The following is a 16093-nucleotide window of genomic DNA, read 5'->3' as shown; positions in this document are numbered from 1 at the left end:
CACTGATGGATCAAGGAAGATGTTACCTTGACACAGTTCAAAAAGGGAATCACACATTTGAGATTAAATATGATAAAATTTGTTAGGGAAAAGGTGTAACCATATGGGAGGCGTGCATGGGATATTAGGAAAAGCACTGTGAAAGAGGAAACTGGTACATTGATAAAGTTTTCATTGGCATAAGATTGGCCCTGTCAATTTTATAAAACTTTAAATAATAGTACAGAGAGTTAATTCAAGTAAAAATTTAGAAAATGAAAGAGAAATGATGAGGCATTATTGCAGGACAGCAAAATAGGTATTGATAACTAGTGTGTAAAGAAGGAACAGACTACACAAACAATTATAATGAGAGCTGAGAAGAGGGATTACATGTCAATTCTCTCTGCTCTTTTAGATAGAAGTAAATGAGTATGACCTAAAAGTCATTACAGAGAGAGATGGTTGCAAAATCACCAAGGTTGGGAATTAAATGTACCAGATGTGTAACCTTTAGAAGAGTTAAGTAAAGTGGAAAATGAGGATCAGTCCTGATAATAAACTATGCAGTAAAAGGCAGCACAAACAAGCAGCTTGGTTTGGAAAAAAAGTAGGTTTTGATAGAACCCAGAAATAGCAAAGGGCAAAAAGACATTGATGTGCATTGTCCACATGCCCCTAGAAATAGTACGGCTTTTTTACAATCAAGAAATGAGAGGTGCATTAATAATGGTCAATCATGGGTATGTAAAGAATAGGTAAATTAGCAGTAATGGTGTGCAGGATGAAATTGTGGAATATACAAGAGATGTTCATAGAAACTGGATCAGTTCAAATGAAACCAGCAAGATAGGAGGTAATGTTAGCTCTTCACTTAGCTGTGGAACATCTGGACAGAAAAGAATCATACATCAGGATGCTCTTTATAGACTACAACTCAGTATACAATACTATCATCCACTCAAAACTAATCAATAAGCTTCAAGATCTTGGCTTTAATAACTCTTTGTGCAGTTGGATCCTTGATTTCCTCACTTGCCCCAGTCAGTTAGAATTGGCAAAAAACATCCCCACAATCTCCATTAGCACAGGTGCACCTTAAGATTGTTTACCCTTAAAACTGTTAGTGAAGCACAGCTCCAAAGCCATATTTAAGTTTGCTGATGACACCACTGCCGTTGACCAAATCAGAAGTGATGACAAATCAGTTTATAGGAAGATTGAAAATCTGACTAAGTGATGCCACAACAACAACAGCATCTCACTCAATGTTAGCAAGATGCAGGAGCTGGTTATGGACTTCAGGAGGACGAAACCGGAGATCCATGAGCCAATCTTCATCAGCCAATTAAAGATGGAGAGGGTCTGCCACGTTAAATTCCTCAGTGTTATCATTTCACAGGATTTGTCCTGGCCCCAGCATGTAAGTGCAATTACAAAAAAGGCATGGCGGTGCCTCTACTTGCTTATAAGTTTGCAAAGATTTGGCATGACATCTAATACTTTGACAAACCTCTATAGATCTGGGGTGAAGAGTATATTGACTGGTTACATCACAGCCTGGTATGGAGACACCAATGCCCTTCATTGGAAATCCCTACAAAAAGTAGTGGATATTGTCCAGTCCATCGTGTACTCCCTTCCATTGAGTACATTCACATGGAGCATTGTCACAGGAAAGCAACATCCATTATCAGGGACCCCACCATCCAGGTCATGCTCTCTTCTCACTTCTGCTATCTGAAAAAGAACAAGGGAACCTCAGGACTCATACCACCAGGTTCAGGAACAGTTATTACTCCTCAAATATCAAGCTCTTGAACCAGTGGGCATAACTTCATTTGCCCCATCACTGAACTGTTCCCAGATGCCATGAACTCACTTTCAAGGACTCTTCATCTCATGTTCTTAATATGCATTGCTTTTTTCTCCTCTTTTGTATTTGCAGAGCTTGCTCTCTTTTGCACATTGGCTGTATGCCCTGTTGGGTGTGTTATTTCATTGATTCTATGACGGTTCTTAGATCTACTGAGTATACCTGCAAGAACACAAATCTCAGAGTTGTATATGGTGACATACATGTACTTTGATAATAAATTTACTTTGAACTTTGATCCAGTATTCTGCAATGAGAAAATGCTAATTTTCTGGTAGTTAAGCAGTTTTTGTAGAAAAACAAAAAAAAATGTGAATATATGAAAATTAAAGTTTTCATGTTGAAGTTGTACAAGGTCTAATTTGGAGTACTGTGTGCAGCTTTGGTCACCTACCTACAGGAAAGATGTAAATAAGGTTGAAAGAGCAGAGAGAAAATTTACAAGGATGTGGGTCTGGAGGATCTGAGTTATAAGGAAAGATTGAATCGGTTAGGAATATATTCCTTAGAACATAGAAGATTGAAAGGAGATTTCACAGAGGTGTACAACATTATGAGGAACACAGATAGGATAAATGCGAGCAGTCTTTTTTTCTCTGAGGTTGGGTGGGCCTATAACCAGAGGCTATGGGTTAGAAGTGAAAGGGGAAAAGTTTAAGGAGAACTTGAGGGGAAACTTCTTCACTCAGAGAATCATATGTCTGTGAAACGAGTTGCCAGCACAAATGATGCAAGCAAGCTCAACTTCAGTTTAAGAGAAGTTTGGATAGCTACATAGATGGTAAGGATATGGAGGGCCAGTTTAAATGGTTTTGTCATGGAAACCATTGGATTTCCAATGGGCCAAAGGACCCTTTTCTGTGCTGTACTTTTCTTTGACTCTAAAGATGATTTCATTCAATCTGCAACTAGTGTCTTAATCTGAAGAAGGCAAACTATGAGCATTCAAGGCACAAGCTGATAATGGCAAAAAAAAGCTACAATAAAAGGTATGACAGTGAACAAGCAATAGCCAACATTTAAAGATTTAATAATTTGCAACTAATACACATCCCTTTAAGAAAAAGCTCTTGGCTAAGCAGAGAAGTGAAAGATAGTAATAAATCAAATGTAAAGTTGTCAAAAGGTAGTAAGCTCAAGAACTGTTGAGCATGAGCTGCAAAATATTTCTATGCAGCTATTGGATGTAATTAGAATAACTAACAGACAGTTTTCATTTCTTGCAAGAGAAATGAAAATGCAAAAATGGGTGTGAAAATTCAGTTACAGTATATTGTGCATTAGTGTCACCACATCTTAAGTATTGGTTTCCTTTCTTAAGAAAGAATGTAAAATGACAAAAATTCTGAGGCTTGGTGGGTGGGGTTGTCTAGTGAGAAATGTTGAATAGATTATGTTTGTATCCCTTGGAATTTAGAAGAGGACTTGAAACAAGAAAAGAGGTTGATGGAAAATACATTACTTCTTGTTCGATAATCTGGAACTAGGGCACTGTTCAAAAATAAATTGAGATCACTTGTCCTCCACAATCTCCAAGAGGTATTTTTTGTCTTCCTCCGTGATGACACACATTTATTTATCGACTTCCATTCCTTCAGAACCAGTTTAATCTGATTAAATAATGTAGTTTAAGGACCGTGAAAGTAAAAGGAATGGCGAGACGGTGGGAAGAGTGGGCGCAGATGAATTAGTCAAATAAAGTATAGAAAGAGAAAAAGGAAAAAAAATTATTGCTTCGAGAAATGAGACTTCAGTTAAAACATACAGTTTCATGCCCAGAGTGATTAACAATCACAATGTTCATCAGATCCAATCTCAGTGAAGACTTGTTACGTGGGGGTTAGTTCACTTGTCGGTCAAAAGCCGCTTCTATTCTGCCGGTCAACAATTGATTGCCTGAATGCCACGGCACCAGTGCCCAGTTTCAGATGCCTGAGCACTATAAGAATAGCACGTGCGTGTAGTCAAAACTGTCCAACATTTCACCGGCACCAGCCTACCCTCCATCAAGGGCATATACACAGAAATTTGTTGGAATAGGGCCAGTAACATCATGAAATAACCCACCCACTCTACTCGAGGACTGTTTGTCCCACTCCCATCAGGGAGGAGGCTACATTACACCCACACCTGGACTACCAGACTCAAAAACAGTTGTTTTCCTGAAGCGGTAAGACTGAGCAACACCTCCACACACTAACCCTTTAACATTTCCTGTCAAAGTCACCTTGTGCACATACACTCCTTTGCCTAGCATCGCAATATATGTATAAACAATATATGCATTCAGGCTATCTTAAGTATTCATATTTATTGTTGTCTTTTGTGGTTTTATCTTCTGCATAGTGGGGTGGAGATACATTTCTACCAAATAAGATGGAAGTCGCTCCTTCCCTCTGCTAACCTTGGGAAAAGTGTAACACCTGCTTAGAACCCTTCCCCCCCCCACAAATCAGGGTCAAGTGAAGCCATGGGAGCAGGTGGTGGATGGTCTTATGAGCAGCTGGTGCATATCTCAAGTCCTAGTTATGCGACTGCTGCTGCCAGGCAGACAATCTCTGAAGGGTATTGATAATGGCTGGGGTCACCTATCCTGGAAATCCACTGCCCAGAAGAAGGCAATGGCAAACCACTTTGGTAGAAAAATTTGCTAAGAACAATCATGGTTACGGGACCCTGATTGCCTATGTCATATGACAGGGGACATAATCATGGTCTTTATCTTCTAGTTCTTTTTTTTTTGTGCTGCATTGAATCCAGAGTAACAATTATTTCATTCTCCTGTATCTTCTCCATCTTCTTCGGCTGTCCATCGATTTCGATGTTGACTGTGCTGAGAGTTTAGTCTCTGCAGGCACGTTTATGGGCCACAAGACCAGCATTGGATCAGCACTGACTCCCACATCGGCTGCATTTGTGACTTGACCGGTCTAGCACCGAATGTCTGCGTTCATGACCTGCTTCATATTTCTTCTGCCTTTTCTCCTGGATAGCTGGGATTGACTTCCTGACAATGCAGCGCCAACTTCTTCTGTCGAAAGCATCTTTCTCCCAGGTGTTGACATTCATGTCAGTGTTCTTCATATGGTGCTTGAGCACATCTTTGTAGCGCAGCTTCTGACCACCATGCTTCCTCTTTCCTTCATGTAGCTCGCCACAGAAAACAGCTTTGGGTAAACTATCATCACTCATTCTTGTGACATGACCAGTCCAACGCAGCTGAGAAGCTGTAATGAGCAATTCTGCGCTGACTGTTGCAGCAGATTTGAGCACCTCCACATCTGGAACCCTCTCTTGCAACTTGATGTGCAATATTTGGTGTAAATGCCTGAGTTGTGTTTTGGTCAATTTCTTAATGTGCTTCCAATATAATATCATTGTTTCACTTGAATAAAGCAGAGATGGTAAAACAGCTGTGTTATACACTTTGACCTTGGTTGCCATTTTAATGTTGTGGCGAGACCAAAGTCACTTCTGCAAAGCACCAAAGACTTTTGTAGCTGATTGAATTCTCCTCTCAGCTTCCAGATCTAATGAGTTGGTGTTGGTCACAGCGCTTCCTAAGTATGGAAAACAGTCAGAACATTTCAGCGCTACCCCATTGACTGATATGACTGGTGGTTGGGTCTCATTGGGACTACACAGAGGAGGAGGCTGGTACAGAAGTTCGGTTTTAGAAACATTGATTCTTAGGCCAAAAAGAGTGGCAGCAAACGAGAAGCTGTCTACAATTTCTTGAATCACATTAGCATCAGTGCAACCAGGGCTGAGTCATCTGCATACAATAGCTCTCTGACTCATATCTCTCTTGATTTGGTTGAAGATTTGAGTCTTGACAGGTTGAACAATTTTCCATCTAAGCAAGTCCTGATGTACACACCTTTGTCCAAATTATGGTACATTATTTCCAAAACTGCAGCAAGATTGGAGCAAGAATGCATCCCTGTTTTACCCCGTCGGGTTTAGCTCAGTGGTTTCTTCGCGGTCTCCTGTATACTCATGTACTGGAAATGGACTGGTGTACTGGTGGAATGCAGCAGGCCAGGCAGCATCTATAGGGAGAAGCACTGTCAACGTTTTGGGCCGAGACCCTTTGTCGGGACACTAGTGTCCTGACCTGCGGCCTGGCCCGCTGCGTTCCACCAGCATTCTGTGTGTGGTGCTTGAATTTCCAGCATCTGCAGATTTCTTCGTGTTTGCCTTTCAAATTAAGCAATCTTTTCCTATCCAGTTACAATGGCAAAACCTTGATATCAATTTAAACTCATGTTCTTACAATTACATATTCATCCTCCCGTCACGTCATGGCACACACCTTTGAGATTACATTATACCTTCCTTTGTTTACTTTTGCATGCTTCTAATCAAAGTACATGTGGACCTTTACATGAGTAAACACTACTCATCAACTACTCAGAGGAAGTTAATTCCTTCCTCTCCAACCCTTTATCTTTCCCACCCACTTGGCTTCACCTATCACCTTCCAGCTATCCTCCTCCCTCTCCCCAATTTTTTAGTCTGGCATCTTCCACCTTCCTTTCCAGTCCTGAAGAAAGGTCTTGGACTGAAATGTCGACTGTTTATTCATTCCCATGAATGATGCCTGACCTGCTGAGTTCCTGCAGTACTTTGTGTGTGTGTTACTACAATATTAATGTTTGACTGAATACATTATCCAGCATGCCATGAACAGGCAGGAAATACCATCAAGAGCTAGTTTGAGCATTATAGGAGGAATATTTTAATCAGATAACAGACTCAAATATTCATTTTCAACATCTATTTTAATAAACTTGACAATAGCTATTATTTTTCAGAAGACTCATATAAAGCAGAGGTCAGCTTCACTTCAGCTCATAACTTAGTCCAGAACTGTGCAATTTGATGCACTCATGGTGGCAGATTACAGTATGGAGAGGTTTCTATTTATACATCCATAACCTATATGGTACTATTGCCTCCCTCTTTGGTGCGCAGCCTCTCCATTTGATTTGAAATTAATTTCACAAAGGTTATCTGGTAATTCTAATAACCTGGAATTTTTTTTAACTAGTTGTTTGGGGGCTTCATATATATTTGCTGCAGCAGCTTTTTTGACCATTTGGTATCTGATCAGGAAAGTGGCTGAAAATAATGTTGGGGGTCACTGTTAATCATCAGGATGGGAGTCAGATTGGAGCTGGGGAGAGACCTGTGCCTCTATTAGGACCCTGAGGGATCATTGGTTAGAGAGTGCTGTAGGATAATCAGATGGTGAAAGAGGAGGTTGGTGGGTTGAGGTCAGGGTCTTGAGGAAGATTAGAGAGTCGGGATTGTGGCCCTGCGGGGTTGGTCGGACAAGTTCATTGGGTGTGTTTGTCAGAACCCCAGTGATTGAAAGGTTTGGAGGTGGTAGGTGGGGCTTTAAGAAAAGTGGGCCTTTTTATCTGGTACTGACTTTTGACCTAGATCACCTCAGGGCAACTAATGTCCTCACAGGTAGGAATTTCTTTCTTAAGGGAGCATTATTTGGGGTGTGGTATAATCAGAGGCACACCTCTTGTGGAGAATCACCTTCAGTTTGAACTCACCTGAATTGACCTGAAAACAGTCTACATCATATCAAATCACTTATGACACAAGAGGAGGATGTTCCACCTGTCAGATCTAAACTGGCAGAGGAATCTCATCAGTCACTTTCCCTATTTTCATTTTTCCTTTCTGCCTACAATGAACTCTTTCTCACTGGCCCATCAACTCCCTTATGATTCTTCTACCACTATTCTATGCGTAGTTTACAGTAGCCAGTCAATGAAGCTACATGTACTTGTACACATTCTAATTTCCAGGCTGCAATATTTTTGCAGCTATTATTTTTTTTAACTCTCAGACGATTCTGTTTCTTGCAAGAGCTCTCCAATAGTCAAGATCTTAGAAATGACCCCACTCATCGTGTATATTCTGCCGTAAAGATCAACGGTGAATATTGGCTTAGTGTCAAGGAAGAGATCCATAGAAACATAGAAAACCTTCAGCATAATACAGGCCCTTCGGCCCACAAAGCTGTGCCAAACATGTCCTTACCTTAGAAATTACCTAGGTTTACCCATAGCCCTCTATTTTTCTAAGCTCCATGCACCTGTCCAGGAGTCTCTTAAAAGACCCTATCATACCCACCTCCACCACCATTGCCGACAGCCCATTGCATGCACTCACCACTCTCTGCATAAAAAAACTTACCCCTGGCGTCTCTTCTGAACCTACTTCCAAACACCTTAAAACTGTGCCTTCTGGTGCTAGCCATTTCAGCCCTGGGAAAAAGCCTCTGAATATCCACACAATCAATGCCTTTTGTCATCTTACATACCTCTATCACAGGGGTGTCAAACTCATTTTAGGTCACGGGCCGGATTGAGCAAAATGCAGCTTCATGCGGGCCGGATCAGTCGGACGCGTGCGAACGCAGCTTTCGTTGCCTCCGTTTTTTCAGCCTGCTCTCATGTGTCTCAGTCTCTGCTATAACTACAAAGTGTTTCACTTTACAAATTCCATTTCTTATGAAGAAGACTGCCGAATAAACACTAAAAACCCTGAAAACTTGGTACCTGAATAAACTCAGCATTAGCCATATCATACGCCATAGGCACTTCAATTACTGGGGCCAGCTTTAATAGTAATCAGATATTATCTCGCGAGCCAAAGATAATTCCACTGCGGGCCGGATTTGGCCCGCGGGCCTTGAGTTTGACATATATGCTCTATCAGGTCACCTCTCAACCTCCGTCACTCCAAGGAGAAAAGGCTGAGTTCACTCAACCTCTTCGCATAAGGCATGCTCCCCAATCCAGGCAACATCCTTGAAAATCTCCTCTGCACCCTTTCTGTCATTTCCATGTCCTTGCTTTTCCATCAATTAAAACCTTGGAATCTTTATCTCTGAATTCGAGCAAGGCCTATCGTTAATGCCCATCTGATATTTGGACATAAAGACTGGGTTAATCCTTGGTCTGTCCCATTTAATCTAATCTAATAGCTGAGCTTCCACAATTTAATTCAACACAATTCACACAACATTTCTGCTCATTCACATCTGGCCATTGGTCAGTGAGTTTTTCTGAAAAACACAACAAAGCCTAGAAATAGATCTCTACCAGCCTTCCAGTATCAATAGTGTATCAGGGGCTGTTCCTATATTGGAACGTATAGGCCTAAGACTGCTTCTCTTGCAGGTCTCTGATCTCGTTTACGTCTGGCCTAAATGTAGTGAACTCTTTTGTCCTGCCTCCCATGTTGAATATTTAGCACTTAGGCTCAAGAAATATATATATAGAATTGGTCTTAAAAATTTCCATACCCACACATGCATGTTAAGTGACTTCTAGATCAAATGCCTTCCTTGGGAAATGTAACTAGTTGTTAGTCAAGAAGAAGACTTGTAATTATGTGGAATTCTTTCACTTTCCATGGGACTAGCCCTCACAAGGAAACAAAAAATATCTTTGATAATTCATTGAATGTGGAAAATTTTAATACAGTATAGAAAAGCAGGTGAACAATTTCTTGTACACTCTCCAGATGGAAATGAACAAAATGGAGTCCAGTTAGAGAACTATTACCAGATTAGCAGCTGGTTTAACATTTGTAGAAGAATAATGTCTTTGTTGGGAACTGAGAGGGTCAACCAAATAATGTACCTCTTGTTTTTTTTCCAGTCTGAGTCAGAGTCTGGAAAAGAGCTCCTGTTGCAAGAGCAGCACTGGAATTTTAAACAGAGGATACCATTCTGTCTTTGTTCCTTCGCTTTTGGCATTTTATAGATGGTGTTAAATCTGTTAAAGCACTGAAAATATTGTGCGTTTCATCAAAACCCTCTCACAAGCTTTCAATGGTATACAAAATATTCTGCTCAATAATCCTTGAGAAATACTGAATAACAACACACACAAAATGCTGGTGGAACACAGCAGGCCAGGCAGCATCGATAGGGAGAAGCACTGTCGACGTTTCGGGCCGAGACCCTTCGTCAGGAAATACTGAATGATGTTTTAGTCCCATGACTACCATCCTGCTCACGTATGATTCATCACCTTCTCAATCCCTGACCGACAGGGTGAGGACGGCTTGCGAACAAGCAGTATATTCAAATGCCCTTTGTTTCTGCCACATGCTCATGAATATGCTTCTTCCTTACCCTCATAAAACATTTGCTCTTGGAAACTGGTGACTGAAGCAATGCTAAATACAGTCAGTAAGGCTGATACACTCAAAGAAGCATCGTGAGAGATATAAAAGGGGTGATTAGTTTAATAACAGCCATTTTACACTATTACTCATAATCTGAATTACCCCAAAGTTACCGAGTGATGTGGTGGCAGATTCAGAAGAGCCATCAACTTTGACAGAACATAGGGGAAGATTAAAAGAGAGATCAAAATACAAAATCCAATAATATTGGATTTAATAATATTGGATTGTGAGTTGGCAGCCCCCTTTAAACCTTAATTTTTAGGAAATCAATAGAAATAGTAGCAAAAGCGCTTTTAATATTGGCAGATTTACTGCGTATCAATTTCCCTTCTGGTAATGAAATTTAGAGGAATAAATCAAACTTGCCATTATTGTATTGGCCCGCTCAGGCCCTCTACAAATGCATAACCTAGGGCTTTTGATAACAATGAAGTACAGAAAAGCTCTTGAATTACCCTTTACTGATTTGAACTGAGCTATATTTTCTAAAACAAAAATGTTCTTGTATAGCTCCAGTCTGTTCTTTTGATCAAATTTATCTAAAACAATTAACTTCCTCACTAATATGCCATTAACATCATTAACAGCAGTTTCAAAACATGTTACCTTGAAACTAGACAACAATCACAAATGTATGTATTAATGTATGTAGTAGTGTAGGCCTCTGTTAGTCTCGATAGACCATGGATTTGCACCTTGGAAAGTTTCCAGGGCGCAGGCCTGGGCAAGGTTTTTTTTGTGAAAGACCAGCAGCTGCCCAAGCTGCAAGTCTCCCCTCTCCACACCATCAATGTTGTCCAAGGGAAGGGCATTAATAGGCTTAGTACAGACTGTATCTTTGACCATTTCATGATTGATTACAATTGCGTTTGGAATTGGAGGTAATGGAATGATGTCATTTACAAGTGGTCCATTAATTTCTGCACACGGTTTAGAAAGAATATGCCGGCCATAAGAGAGCGATACAGTTTATCTAACACATGGAAAAATTACTGGCAACAGTTGATGTTTCAAAGTAAACTTCTTCCTAATTTAGCTGTGTTTATTTTGAACCATACAGCCCCTCCTGCATACCATGCCTCATATCTTTCTTCACACCTAGCAACCTGCCTCTCTCATCCCTCACCGACTCTGCACCTGTCCTTTCCTTTCCCCCTTTTCTCTCATCCCCACCATCTTCACAGCATTTATAGGCTTGGCACTTATTTACTGTATACCCCCCGGGTATCTGTGCAAATATCTGTTTCTATGCAAATGTGCCACATTTGCATAGTTTTATATTAATATTCTTCGCCTGTAAGAGATTTCATTTTCACACATGGATGCATTGGCCTCTTTGAACCTACTTTGAAATATCAAGATAATTTCATGTCGATCAAAACAAGGCCCTATATCTTCTTTTCAGCTTGTATGCATTTGGCATTGCAACAGTTTGTTTATTCATAAGGTTTTGACTTTGAGGCCATAATTCCATCAGGTAATTAATTGTGATAAATTCAATGAATATTAAGTGAAATAATCAGAAAGTATTATTAAAAATTCTACCAGAGAAGGATGTCAAAGTTTCCACCTTTAGACCCAGGCAAAATCGGTTAGTTGTATACTGAGCAGACTTCACGTGGTAAAACACTGAAATCATGGTAAATTTAAGCACATTTATAGTTGCAAGTCTCAAGTCATACTGACCAAATTCTGGTCTCCAACTTGAGGAGGAATACATCTGTACAGTAAAGACACACCAGGTTGGTCCTAGGGTGAGGAGAAAAATCAGCAGACAGAATTAAGCACAGAAGGAGTTCATTCAAACCATCATGATTCTACCAGCCCTCTGTATGACCAATCCATCAACTTCTCACTCTCCTATCTGCTCCCCATGGCCCTGCTAATCTTTTCCCTTCAGATACTGGCACAGCTCTTGCTGGGGCTACAACTAAATTTACTTCCATCACTACTCCAGATAGTCTAAAACATTATCCTCTAATACGCTAGGTAGTTCCCCTAATAATAAAAAGAGTTGTGATCAATTCTGGTTAAATAATTTTAATAGTGTGCAAGATGAAGAAAGGGTATTGACTGGAGTTCTGAGTCAAAGCCAGCATTGGTATCAATTCAGCATAGCATGCAAATATTGAAATCTGTCAGCTCCAAATATTACTAATGCACCAATATGCTGCTACGTTAAATATTTTTGTATCAGTCATCGTATTGGAACCAAATCAACATCCACTGCACCAAAATGACGTGCACAACAGGCCTGCACTCCTATTGAAAGAATTCTGCTTTTACTTGTTTTTGCTATTAAAAGGTAATTATCGATAATCTGCATAGGAAAATGTTTCTGTACCTATCTGTCTATTTCACCAACCTACCTATGTCATCAGTGCTCTTTACTATTAAGGCACAATACCGTTTAAACTTTACCACTTCCTGTTGAAATTTCAGTTTCTTCAGAAGTGTCAAACTACTGTTCCTTAATAATGTATCAAAATAATTCAGTCACCTAATCCACAATCCTCTGTGCCTTAGGACACGTAATTTCTTGGTATTCTACTCTGATTCATTTCTAGCAATTCTACTGATGCCCTAATCATTTGTTTTTTTGTGTATCAATCACTTTTCATACCCTGCTGTTACATTTCCCTCTATCTCACATACCTTGCTATGTTTTCAGTTGAAATGCTTCAGTAGACTTAAGAGAGGCAACAATGCTTATCTTTATATATAATGTCCATATATAACATATTTTTGGGAAGGTGCATATTAGTAAATAACTGAGGGAGCAAGTTCAGGGAACTGTAAACCGATTAATTTAAAATTAGTGGAAGGACTATTGTGGAACCCTTACTCAGAGATCTAACAGAAAACATTGAAGAACTGAAAATAACACGTTTAAAAAAAAGGTTAATCATATTGAACTAAACTTCCTGCATTTGTTGGAAAACTAACAGAAAGAATAGGTATTTTATAAGCCTAATGGTCCAGAGCCCTAGCTTGCATATCAATAGCCATGGTTGTCCGTGACCAATGGAGGGCAAGAAGTGGTCCAGAATATACTGCTTATTGACAGTAGTTCCAAAGAGATTGACCACTATCTGACTGCTTGAACAGTAAATCCTGGCCTTTCATGAGAAAAATCTGAGGCTTATCTCCAAACATTGTTCTGGGATGTTGCAGAAACAGATGAGAGCAACAACAAATGTAGTTTGGCAAGTAAAAAGAAGTATGTAGAGTGGGCCTGCAATCTGCAAGAGAATTTACGTATGGTTTAGAAAAACATGGTAGTGTAGCAGTTAGCACAGCGTTATTACAGCAGCAGCGACTCAGGTTCATCTCCGCCTTTTGATCCTTCAAGAATCACTAGATTCTGGAATGGCTCCAGAGGCCTGGAAATTGTAAATGTCACCCCACTTTTGAAGGAGTTGTATCTTCTCCCCATTACTGCAAGGGTTTCCTCTGGGTGCTCCAGTTTTTTCCCCACATTCCAAACATATCCACGTTAGTAAGTTAATTGATCAGTTGGGTATAAGAGGACCAGAGGGCCAAGAAGGCCTGTTGCAGTGCTATATAGCTATATAATTAAATAATATTTTCTCAGAAAACACGCATTCAAGTATTACGGAAGAGCAAAGGGATTCATGAGATGCACAAATTGACCTGGGTTCCTTCATAAGAGTAGTTGAAATGTAATTGTTATTACAAAGGAGAAGGTGCTGGAGAGCTGAAAAGTTTATAAGTTACTTGGACCAGATGGACTACACCCCAGGGTTCTGAAAGGGGTAGCAGAAGAGATTGTGCAGACATTCGTAATGATCTTTCAAAAATCACTAGATTCTGCCATGGTTCCAGACTGGAAATTTGCAAATGTCATTCCACTCTAAGAAGGGAGGGAGGCAGAAGAAAGGAAATTATGGACCTGTTAGCCTGACTTCAGGGGTTGAGAAGATGTTGGAATCCATTATTAAGGATAAGGTTTCTGGGTGCTTAGAGGCACATGATAAAATAGGCCAAAGTCAGCATAGTGTCCTTAAGGGGACGTCTTACCTGACAAATGTGTTGGAATTCTTTGAGGAAATAACTGGAAGGCTAGACAAGGGAGATGTAGTGGATGTTGTTTACTTGGATTTTCAGAAGGCCTTTGACAAAGTGCCACACATGAGGCTGCTGAAAAAGATAAGAGCCCATGGTATTACAGAAAATCTACTAGCATGGATAGAAATTGGCTGACTGGCAGGAGGCAAAGAGTTAGAAAACAGCGGGCCAATGTTATTTCCTGGGTATATTATGTACAACCCTTCTCTCATCTAAATAACAGCCATTTAACCTCATTTATTATCTGATAGCTAACCATTTTTCATTAACCTGCCTTGGACTTCCAACACTAAAGGCCTTTTTTATACACCTGTCACTGTAAATGTCCTGAATCATGGGAAGTTCACATCTACAGATGCGCTGGACTGTCTGCACCACTCTCTGCAGAGCCCTACGACTGAGGGAAGTACAGTTCCCATACCAGTCAGGATGCACTCAATTGTGTCCCTGTAGAAAGTCCTGAGGATTTGGGGGCCCATACCAAACTTCTTCAACCTTCTGAGGTGAAAGAGGCGCTGTTGTGCTTTTGTTTACCACCCAGCCACGTGAGATCCTCGGTGGTGTGTATGTTAAGGAACTTAAAGCTATTCACTCTCTCAACCCCAGATTCATTGATGTCAATAGGGGTTAGCCTGTCTCCATTCCTCCTGTAATCCACAACCAGCTCCTTTGCTTTTGCAACATTGAGGATAGGTTGTTTTTTAACACCATTGTGTGAGGGTGATATTTCCTCTCTGTAGGCTGCCTCGTTATTATATGAAATTAGGCCAATCAGTGTAGTGTTACAGTACCTCCCTTTAGGCCCCTTCCCTTATCTTTGCATATTGCAATATGGTTTTACTTCCATTTCCCCCCAGTTTTAATGCAAAGTCATCAACCTGAAATGTAACTGCAGTTCTCGCTCCACAGTTACTCCCTGGCCTGAGTATTCCTAGCATTCACTGGTGTGAAGTCAGAATTGTTGATGGAAACATCCATTATAAAACCATGGTCAACAAGGTCTTCCTCTGGCAATAATTTTCAACTCTGAAGATGATATATCAACAATTGCTCATTTGCTAATAACTGTATTCTCTAAAAGACCATGAGTTGAATTGTGAAAAAAAAATTCCAGAGACATTAAGAGGAATTTTAACTAATAGCTGAGAAAGCAGTCTGTCCAAATCCAATGTTCTCCTGGGATGTCATTGTAATATTGATGGGTATGGTGTGGGGCAGGACAAAATAATTGTATTGGTCTATATATCATTACCATGCCACAGATGAACCATAACGAAAATTGCCATGATAGTGGCAGGAAGCACTGCTGGGTCTTTACTCCTGTACACATCACAACCAAGACAAGATAAATATTCTATGGTGGTCCAAGGTTTTAGATTAAGTTTGTACATTTAAAGAAATGACCAAGTTAAGAGCCCATGGCATTACATGAAATTTACTAACATGGTTAGAGTATTGGCAGCAAGTGAGAATAAAAAGATGCTTTTCTGGTTGGCTGCCAGTGACTTAGATGATGGAATAGATGGCTTTGTTGCCAATTTTGCAGATGATATGAAGGTTGGTGGAGGGATAAGTAGTGTTGAGGAAACAGGTAGGATGCTGAAGAACTTAGACAGATTAGGAGAATGGGCAAAAAAGTGGCAAATTAAATACAATGTTGGAAAATGCATGGTCATGCACTTTGGTAGTAGAAATAAATGTGCAGAATATTTTCTAAACGGGGAGTATATCCAAAAATCTGGGACGTAAAGGAAGTTGTGAGTCCTTGTGCAGAACACCCTGAAGGTTAACTTGCAGGTCGAGTCGGTGGTGAGGAAGGCAAATACCATGTTAGCATTCATTTCAAGAGGTCTAGAATACAAGAGCAAGGATGTGATGCTCAGGCTCTACAAGGCACTGGTGAGGCCTCACCTTGAGTATTGT

Source organism: Hemitrygon akajei, chromosome 1 (assembly GCF_048418815.1).
Source record: "Hemitrygon akajei chromosome 1, sHemAka1.3, whole genome shotgun sequence".
Classification (NCBI taxonomy): Eukaryota; Metazoa; Chordata; class Chondrichthyes; order Myliobatiformes; family Dasyatidae; genus Hemitrygon; species Hemitrygon akajei.
Note: the sequence above shows the minus strand (reverse complement) of the source record.